The 9,433-nt window shown below is 42.0% G+C and overlaps 1 pseudogene; it reads left to right on the top strand.

The window, feature by feature from the left end:
- The first annotated feature begins 3,927 nt into the window (after positions 1-3,927).
- Positions 3,928-5,082, top strand: LOC127486363 (cyclin-dependent kinase 14 pseudogene; annotated as a pseudogene).
- Positions 5,083-9,433: the final 4,351 nt, after the last annotated feature.

Genomic DNA, 9,433 nt, shown 5'->3' with positions numbered 1-9,433 from the left:
TATCCTTCATAATTTGAACTGGGATAAGTTTATATGTGAGTGTAGCATATATTTGCTCACACGTTTCTGTGTGATTTTTGTCCTAAAGAAAAGTGAATTTCACAGAAATTTATGGGCACAGATCATTCTTATTTCCAAATGAAGCCTTGATGAATATATTATGATAGTGAATGAGATGTAGAAGATCATAGGTCTTGGATTTTTAAAAAATATCATTGCCAAAGAAAGATACTAAAAAATTTCACTTGAAAATATAAAGAATATTTATATTTCTTAATATAGAATAAACACTCTTCAGTGGCTTCTTGTTGCTTTTGGCAAGGAAGAGCTGCATGATCTAACCCCTTCCTGCCTATGCAGTCTCATTTTTCAAATCCCTCTCCACTCTTCTCTAGCCACATTGACCTTCTTTTTGTTCCCTCAAAACCTATCTCCCTTATGTCTCATGCACAATGACTTATTCTGCCTCAGCTGATCCCTACGAATTCCAGTCTCAAGTAAAGTGTTATTTTGCAGGGACTTTTCATTTGACCACACAGTTAGCTCTTCTTACTGAGCACTCCTGTTAAATCTTGTAGTTTCTTTCTGTACAGTAATGAAAATTAATATCATAGGGTAATCACAACCTTTTCTTTCACAACTGCTAAAAAATGTACTGGTTTTCTTATTCCACTTCTACCTCCAAGGAGGATTTTGGTCTATTTTGTTGAAAAAATGATACAGAGAAGATATCAGGGAGAGGGAAACGGGATACATAGAAGTAAAGAGGTGATGAGGCTAGAAGTCGAGATGCTTCATGGGTCAAAGGACTAAAGCGAGCAGCAGAAGAGGGGACTTTTGGAAGTGTTGCTTGCTTAAGGATAGGTATTGGTTTCCATTGTTCGATTGGAATTACCCATCAGCTCCAGGACTGCTTTCTTTGTAAGAATGCTGACACTGGATCACATTTGTGCTTGTGTAGCAGTTCTCGAGGTACATCATGTTTATAATTATACAGCAGTTTGTGTAATTGTCTCCCTCCCCTCCCCACAAGGCCACAGAGGCAGGAATCATGTCTGTCATGTTCTGAGCTCCAGCTCCAGCACATAGGGCAGGTAAACACTCAAGAAGTGATGACTGACTACATGAATGACTGGATGAGTAAATGATTTTTTTTTTTTGACAGGCAGAGTGGACAGTGAGAGAGAGACAGAGAGAAAGGTCTTCCTTTGCCACTGGTTCACCCTCCAATGGCTGCTGTGGCCAGCACGCTGCAGCCAGTGCACTGTGCTGATCCGAAGGCAGGAGCCAGGTGCTTCTCCTGGTCTCCCATGGGGTGCAGGGCCCAAGCACTTGGGCCATCCTCCACTGCACTCCCTGGCCACAGCAGAGAGCTGGCCTGGAAGAGGGGCAACTGGGACAGAATCCGGAGCCCCGACCGGGACTAGAACCTCATGTGCCAGTGCTGCAGGTGGAGGATTAGCCTAGTGAGCTGTGGTGCCAGCCGAGTAAATGATTTCTAATCTCTTCATATCAGCCTTGGGCTCAGTGATGAAATTATCCTCAGTGAAAGGTCTCTAGAGGAAGGTGTTCTGAGCTGGTTTCCAAATGCCTGTAATTAAAAACTTTTAAAATATTGTTGTTTTTCTCACCACATTCCTGAGCTGTTAAGAGGTGCAGGGGTTGAGTACTGATATGATTTATGTAATCGAAGTGAAACTGCCCATATACTTACATTCTTTTCGAAGTATTTTAAGATCTTTGCTAAAATAATTTTATCTTGGTATAATGTTCATTCAGAGTTTCTTCAAATTGAAGAGAAAACTAAAGCCTGGGAGTATGTATAATTCCTGTCCCTTACTGAGAACTGACTTTAAGCCTAGCAGTGTAGTGCTTGTCATATTAAACACCTAAACAACATTTTGAGACAGGTATTACTCCCTAATTTTATCAACTAGGAACCTAAGGTTGGGTGACTTGCCTATGGCTTTCATGTTAGGAAAGAGTGGAGCTGGGATTCAAACTTGAGTCTGCTGATGTTAATGCTGTTGAGACACAGATTTTGTTTTAATTTTGAGGAATAAAGCACCTGATACATTAAGAGTTTATAATATCAGATATGATCTGACAGTCTTGCTCTGCCCTCTCTTTTCCAGAGATTACCTCTAACCCTTGTCTCCTGTCTACACTGCCAATTCTAGAGCTAAATTCTTTTTTTCTTTTTGACAGGTAGAATTAGTGAGAGAGAGAGAGAGAGAGAGAGAGAGAAAGGTCTTTCTTCCGTTGGTTAACCCCCCAAATGGCCGCTATGGCCAGTGCTGCGCTGATCCGAAGCCAGGAGCCAGGTGTGTCTTCCTTGTCTCCCATGCGGGTGCTGGGGCCCAAGCACTTGGGCCATCCTCTACTGCCTTCCCAGGCCACAGCAGAGAGCTGGACTGGAAGAGGAGCAACCGGACTAGAACCCAGTGCCCATATGGGATGCTGGCGCTGCAGGTGGAGGATTAACCAAGTGAGCCACAGCGCTGGCCCCCAGAGCTAAAATCTTAATTACTACAGTGCCAGATGTAGAAAATTTGCATAGTTAATACACTTCCCAAGTAGTTGTGTTAGTTGAGTAACTTGGTAGAAGTTTATTTTTTACCTTTTTTAATTTTTCATGTATTTATTTGGGGAGGAGGGGACTAGCACACTCATCTGCTGGTTCACTCCCCAAATGCATGCATGGGTGGATTGGGGCTGGGACTGAAGTTTGGAGCTGCGAAGTCAATACAGAACCCAACTACCTTGAGACATTGCTGCTGCTTCCCAGGGTCTGCATTAGCAGGAAGCTGGAATCCGGAGACCAAGCCAGGAATAAGCCCAGGTACTGTCATATGAAAAATGGGCATCCTAAGCAGTGCTTTAACTGCTCACCCAGAGGCTTGCTCCTGACATAACTTAAAGCAGCACAAACAATGTCATCCAGGAGTTCTTGATTTTCATTTCACGCTCTCTTCTAATCATCTGGTTCACCAACTGCCTGTTTTCACAAAAAATCCATTTTGACTTTTGAAATTTACTCCTTTGTGTTATTAGCCCTCCAGGTTCATCTTCAAATCTCCCTCCTCAAGGAAAGGATCACCAATTAATCTATAACAAAAACATTTAAGTGTAAGGCAGCCATAAATTGGTCCTAGGAGATGCCATATTGCTTTATGTACACATGTGTGCATGCGCGCACACACACACACACACAATGTCAATCCTCATTTGTGCTTTTTATATTCTATGATATTGGTGCAAACTCTAAGTTATTGAATACAGAACCTAAGAGAAATACAGAAGAAGGTTCCTTTGAGCTTCTGGTAACATTTTTGTCCACTGCTTTTGTTTCTTTCTGTGTTGTTGATTTATTAACATTGAACTCAGGGTCAACAGAACTATGACGCATGGCCAAACAATGCTTACCTAGCACATGCACTTTGTGAGGCATATCATAGCTTTTGTGCACTTAGTAGTTGGCACTTTAACACTTTATTTGAGGGCCATTTTAAACAATGTAATCGCCCAACAAGAAGCACACAAATGTAAAATTAAGAAGACTGAGAAAAGAACATTTGTTCACAATTTGACAACTGAGGAATGAAGGCAGGATGTCACTTGTTCAACTCAGTGGTGGGTGTGTGCATCAGGCAACTCAAATTTTTCACTATTTTGTGCGTGCCCCAAAATGGCCACAGAAGCCCTTGAATAATCATTGTGGAGTAGAAATAAATTTTGATGAGCAGGTGAATTTGTAAATATAAGCTGTACAATTAAATATGATTGATTGGCGGCAGAGCCTGCCCGGGCCGCTCGCCTCCCGAGCCCTGCGCGTCGCCGCCGGCCGGGGAGGCGGCGGTGAGGAGGCGCGCCCTCGCCTTGTCTGCGCTCCGCTCTGGACCAGTTTGAGGGAAGTTGCCCGGCCCCGCGTCGTCCAGATGTGCGACCTCATTGAGCCGCAGCTGGCTGAAAAGATAGGCAAGATGAAGAAGTTGCGGAGAACTTTGTCGGAGAGTTTCAGCCACATCGCTTTGAAGAAAGACGATACTGCCTTTGATGAGATATGTGTCACCAAGATGTCCACACGGAACTGCCAGGGGATGGACTCAGTGATCAAATCCCTGGATACAATGCCTGAGGATAAAAAAGTCAGGGTTCAGAGGACACAGAGCACTTTTGACCCATTTGAGAAGCCGACGAATCAAGTAAAGAGGGTGCATTCTGAGAACAATGCATGCATTAATTTTAAGTCCTCCTCTGCTGGCAAGGAGTCTCCAAAAGTTAGGCGGCACTCTAGCCCCAGCTCGCCGACAAGCCCCAAATTTGGAAAAGCTGACTCATATGAAAAACTGGAAAAGCTAGGGGAGGGATCCTATGCTACCGTGTACAAAGGGAAAAGCAAAGTAAATGGGAAGTTGGTAGCCCTGAAGGTGATCAGGCTGCAGGAAGAAGGTACACCTTTCACGGCTATCAGGGAAGTGTCTCTGTTAAAAGGACTAAAACATGCTAACATAGTGCTGCTTCATGACATCATCCACACCAAGGAGACACTGACACTTGTGTTTGAATATGTGTTTCAGGATTCATACTCAAAACATCAACTACATCTGCCAATTACGTCAAGCTTCTAGCACACTGATTTATGTCAGTACATGGACAAGCACCCTGGGGGGCTGCATCCAGAGAATGTGAAGTTATTTTTATTTCAGTTGCTGCGAGGGCTGTCTTACATCCACCAGCATTATATTTTGCACAGAGACCTGAAACCACAGAACCTTCTGATAAGTGACACGGGGGAGTTAAAGCTGGCAGATTTTGGTCTTGCACAAGCAAAGTCCGTCCCCAGCCACACATACTCCAACGAAGTGGCTGCCCTGTGGTACAGGCCTCCGGATGAGCTCCTGGGCTCCACAGAATATCCCACCTGCCTTGACATGTGAGGAGTAGGCTGCCTCTTTGTTGAAATGATCCAAGGAGTTGCTGCTTTTCGGGGAATGAAAGACATTCAGGATCAACTTGAGCGAATATTTCTGGTTCTTGGAACCCTGAATGAGGACACGTGGCCTGGAGTCCGTTCTTTGCTGCATTTTAAGCCAGGTATGTTTCACTGACTGCAAATCGCCTGTACGCAAGGGTGGATGCACAGGTGTTCCGCTCGAGTCACACACTGCCTGGGGAAACCCTGGCTACTTGTGCCACTGTGTATCGCATCCATGCGTGGAGCTGCCCTTTCCATTTTCACAGTTCATTCGTGAGTCAGTAAGACAGACTCACTGACATCCCTCCAAGACGGTGTCAGCATGTCTACTTGGATTTGACTGCTCATGCAGGAATTCTGTGTCGTCATCAGTTAGCTTAGCATCCACGTCTGTCACGAATGATAAATTGGGGTACTACAATCTATCTCTGTCATGTCTGATAATAATATACTAGGAGAAGTTTCAAATTGTAAAAAAGGAAACCACATTTTATTGGAGTTTGTACAGCGTTTGATGCTTTTTAAGGTAAAATATGTAAACCTCTAAACTGGCAATCTGAGAGAAAACGTGAAACTTTAAAAAAAAAGTATGACTGATTGTATATGTTTGCTACTAGTTAATACTTGTTGAGCATGTGCTAATGGAATCTCCTTGTGTGTGTGTGCGTGGTTTTTTTTTTTTTTTTTTTTTTTTAAGAATCTAGAGTTTTCATTGGCTTTTTCAGTAACTAAAAGTTTTCATGATTCATGTCCATCTCCTCTGATGTATTTTGGGAAGAAGAAAGCTAGGTGCCTTCATACATCTTTTATCTAAAATTTTTTAGGTAATGGGTCCCTATTTTACTCTGGAGTTTCAGCAGCAAAATATGGTAATAAAAAGCAAATCCATGCAATGTTCTCTTTTGGCATTATGCCACAACGAAATCTTCCAAAATGCTGCCAAAAGGTGAAAACAATTTTTGGAAGATAGTTAACATTTTAATATTATTATAATTAAGACTTTTATTAACCTGTATAATACCCTGGAAAAAGGAAAGTGTTCTGAAAGAAGTTGGTTCTTGCACTGATTACATGGAAAAGGATTAAGTATTGTAGTACTTTATGTGAAATTTTTAGATAAAAAATAATTCTTTTCATGATGCTTTTAAAAAAATCTATGTAACCCAAAGTTTTCCCCAATTTTAATTTTATCATCTATACATGAATCAGTGAAACATCCTGGCAGGAAGCAGATAAGTACACATGAGTTAAATGGAGTTAAATGAAGAGACTGTTTAGAAAGACATGAGTATGCTTATGGGAACCAACAAGAAATGGTAACCCCCTAAGGACTGGCATCACTGGCAAACTGTCGCAACCCTGAGGTCCGAAGTACAAATGGAGGAAGCAGCTTTGTAGGAGCTGGTGAGAGCTGTCGCCATGGCACAGGACCACTCAGCAGAAGTTCAGCCATATGTGGAGTAACACATGCATTTTCAAGCCAGAGCCTGACAGGGAGGAGGAGGAAGTTAGATAGAAAGACATACAGAATGCTCCCCCCGATCTCTTCCTCCTTTAGCTCTTTCTGATCTGCTGACCGTGCTTCCTGTAAGGGAATAGGTCTGTAAGAATAATAATCAGTGCCATGTATAAAAGTGATTACAGTCATTTGAACAGGTCCATATCTCAGTCTTCTTTGCTGATTAATTAATGCCTGTTGTAATCATTAGAATTATGATTGTGTTATGCATTAATATTCATAACTTGGATGCAGTTTAGTTTTCAAATGAAAATTTCAGATACATATTTCTAGTTTTAGAATATATTATCTACTTTTGGTTTTTGTTGTTTACTTATCCCTGAAAATGACAATAGTTTTAAATAGCCATGTTAGTATTAAACATAGCAGAGGTAGAAGAAAATTCTCCTGGTCTCCATAACTTGGCCACTAGGATGAATCTGTTGGGTTTCTAGCTTTGATCCCTTATCCTCCCACTTCAGGATGTTAACTAGAGATTGGTGGAATTAGTAATGGATGAGTGTTGCTGTTTCAGGAAATTTTCCACAATTTCTCTGTCCTCAAATCATTCTGTCATCTGGTTTTTGCCATCACTTCCTACCTGAAGTGAAATTCCCACCACTAGAGAACACTCTTTCGAATGAGAAATGAATGAGAAAATTGTATGCCCTCTTTCTAGAAGGAAGCCCATGGTGTGAACTAGGATGAGAGTGAGACCTATTTACCTTCTGTTATTACCCAAGAGTTTTATTTCCTTTCATAGGACTTGGTTTTCTTTTGGCAGGCACTGCATGATGAAGCAAATGTTTAGGGACAGGCAAGTTTTAATGCTTGAGACAGAGAGAATAAACATATATGACTAAGCCAAAATGAGTTGGCAGTGTGAGTGGCCCAAAGAGTTATAGAAAAGAAGACTGAGTATGATTTTTTTCACATGCATTATTACATTTTTCTTCCTTGATCCTTATCACCACCCAATGGATTAGACAGAAAATAGATTATTTCTTTGTTAAAGGGTCAAAGAATAAAAAACAAACCATATACAGCAGAGGTCCATATAGGCCTTAATAAAAAAACAAGAAAAATAGCCCAGTAGGGTAGGCCAAGAACAAGAAACAGTAGGTCTTCCACATCATGGTTGTGTGGCTAAAGGTAGACCATTTTGCTTTTGTGGTTCATTTCCTTTTCCTCCTTGTAGAGTGAAAACTCTGAGAAATATGCAGTGAAAAGTCCTGGAAATCCTTTTTTAAGAATTTGTGTAAAATATTTGTAACCCAGCTTTCTTGTCCTTTGAATTAAGACTCATCTAATGCTTATGTTTCTTTCTCTCACTTACGCAAAGTAAAAGCAACAAGAAAAGCCAGGGGAGTACTGGGAAAGAGTGACACTGAGGAGAGTTGGAACCCAGGCTGGGGTGTGCTCAGGACCAGCCTAACACTCCAAGAGCCTCTGTTTCTTTATGCCTGGATTTTATTACTCTGAGCTCTCCAGAGGAACAGAACCAAAAAATAGGTAGGTAGGTAGGTAGGTAGATAGATAGATAGATAGATAGATAGAGATAGATAGATAGATAGATCAGAAGAGATGTGCTATGGGGATTGGCTCACCCAATTATTGAGTTTGGGAAGTCCAATAATATGCCAGAAATACCAGCAATATAATTCAGTTACAGTGTGAAGGCCTGAGAGCTAAATGAGTCAATGATTTAACTCCCAATCAGAGACCAGACACCTGAAAACTGGGGACACAGTGGAAATCCTGTAGTCCTAAGGCTCAAGAGCTAGGAGCTCTGATGGGCAGGGAAATAGAGGATGGACGTTCTAGGTCAGGAAGACTGAACAAATTCATGCTTCCTCTGCCTTTTTGTTCCATTTGGGCCCTCAGTGAACTGGTTGATGTTAGTGCCTACACACATTGGGGAGGACAAATATTTGTACAGTAAGTCACTTTATTGATTCCAATTCTAATCTCAAAGACCCTCACAGGCACAGCCAGAAATAATCTGGGCCCTACTAGTGGGGTGATCAACCACTCTGGTTTTCCCACTCTGGTTTTTCACTCTGGTTACCTGAAGAGCTTCCCAGAATGTGGGAGTTCTCACACTAACACCAGGAAAGTCCTGAGCAAGGCAGGATGAGTTGGCCACCCTGTTCTTCTATGTTCTCTCTTCCCACAAGCTAATTTCCAGCTTTCCATCTGTCTTTAGAAAGGATGAGTGTTTCTTCAGTAAGAACAATGTGCATTTCAGCTTTCGTTGGGGGCCTTTTGCATGGAAAACGTGTATCTTTACACAATAGCTGTAGGTGAGGTGAGATGCTCATAGTGTGAGACCATATCAGGAACCGAATATGTTCTAGGAAATAGCAGATCCTACTTGAGGTTCAGGATGACAAATTCATCAAGAGGCATGGTGATGGAACTGCAGGTATTGTGTAAACTGCTATCTTCTTAATACCCCTAATCTTCACTCTACAGGCATGAAAATCTAAATTCACATAAGTTAACTCCCTCCACTGAAAGAGGCAGCAGGGTATCGGAAAGACTGACCCAGCAAAGACTTCAGTGAATGAGGAGAGCGCTTTGGAAGTGAGCAGTTGTTTGGAATAAGCATAACACAAAATAAGATCAGTTTTGGCTGAGCCTCCAAAGCTGAGAATAAGGTGGGGACTGCTCAGTCACTGCCACATACTAAAGGAGATACTGAGTTTCCTGTCCAGGACATGCTACATGGAGGTCAGGGAAGCTAGGAGTGAAGATTGCTTTGGGGTGATTGTGAGGTGAGTAACCAGTCTTTCCACAAGAGAAAGGTTGTACAGTTCACATTGTGGTCTAGGTGAGAGAGGTTTTAACAAGCCCACCTGGGTCATATGTCCCCTGGGGATGCATGCATAATGACACTAACCCACAACCGACAAGGCTAAAATAAAGAGCCATGTACTTACAATCACTTTAAGGCA

Source organism: Oryctolagus cuniculus, chromosome 8 (genome assembly GCF_051225735.1).
Source record: "Oryctolagus cuniculus isolate XC-2025 breed Fujian yellow rabbit chromosome 8, ASM5122573v1, whole genome shotgun sequence".
NCBI lineage: Eukaryota > Metazoa > Chordata > Mammalia > Lagomorpha > Leporidae > Oryctolagus > Oryctolagus cuniculus.
The sequence above is the reverse complement of the archived record's forward strand: the minus strand, read 5'-3'. Positions and strand labels throughout refer to the sequence as shown.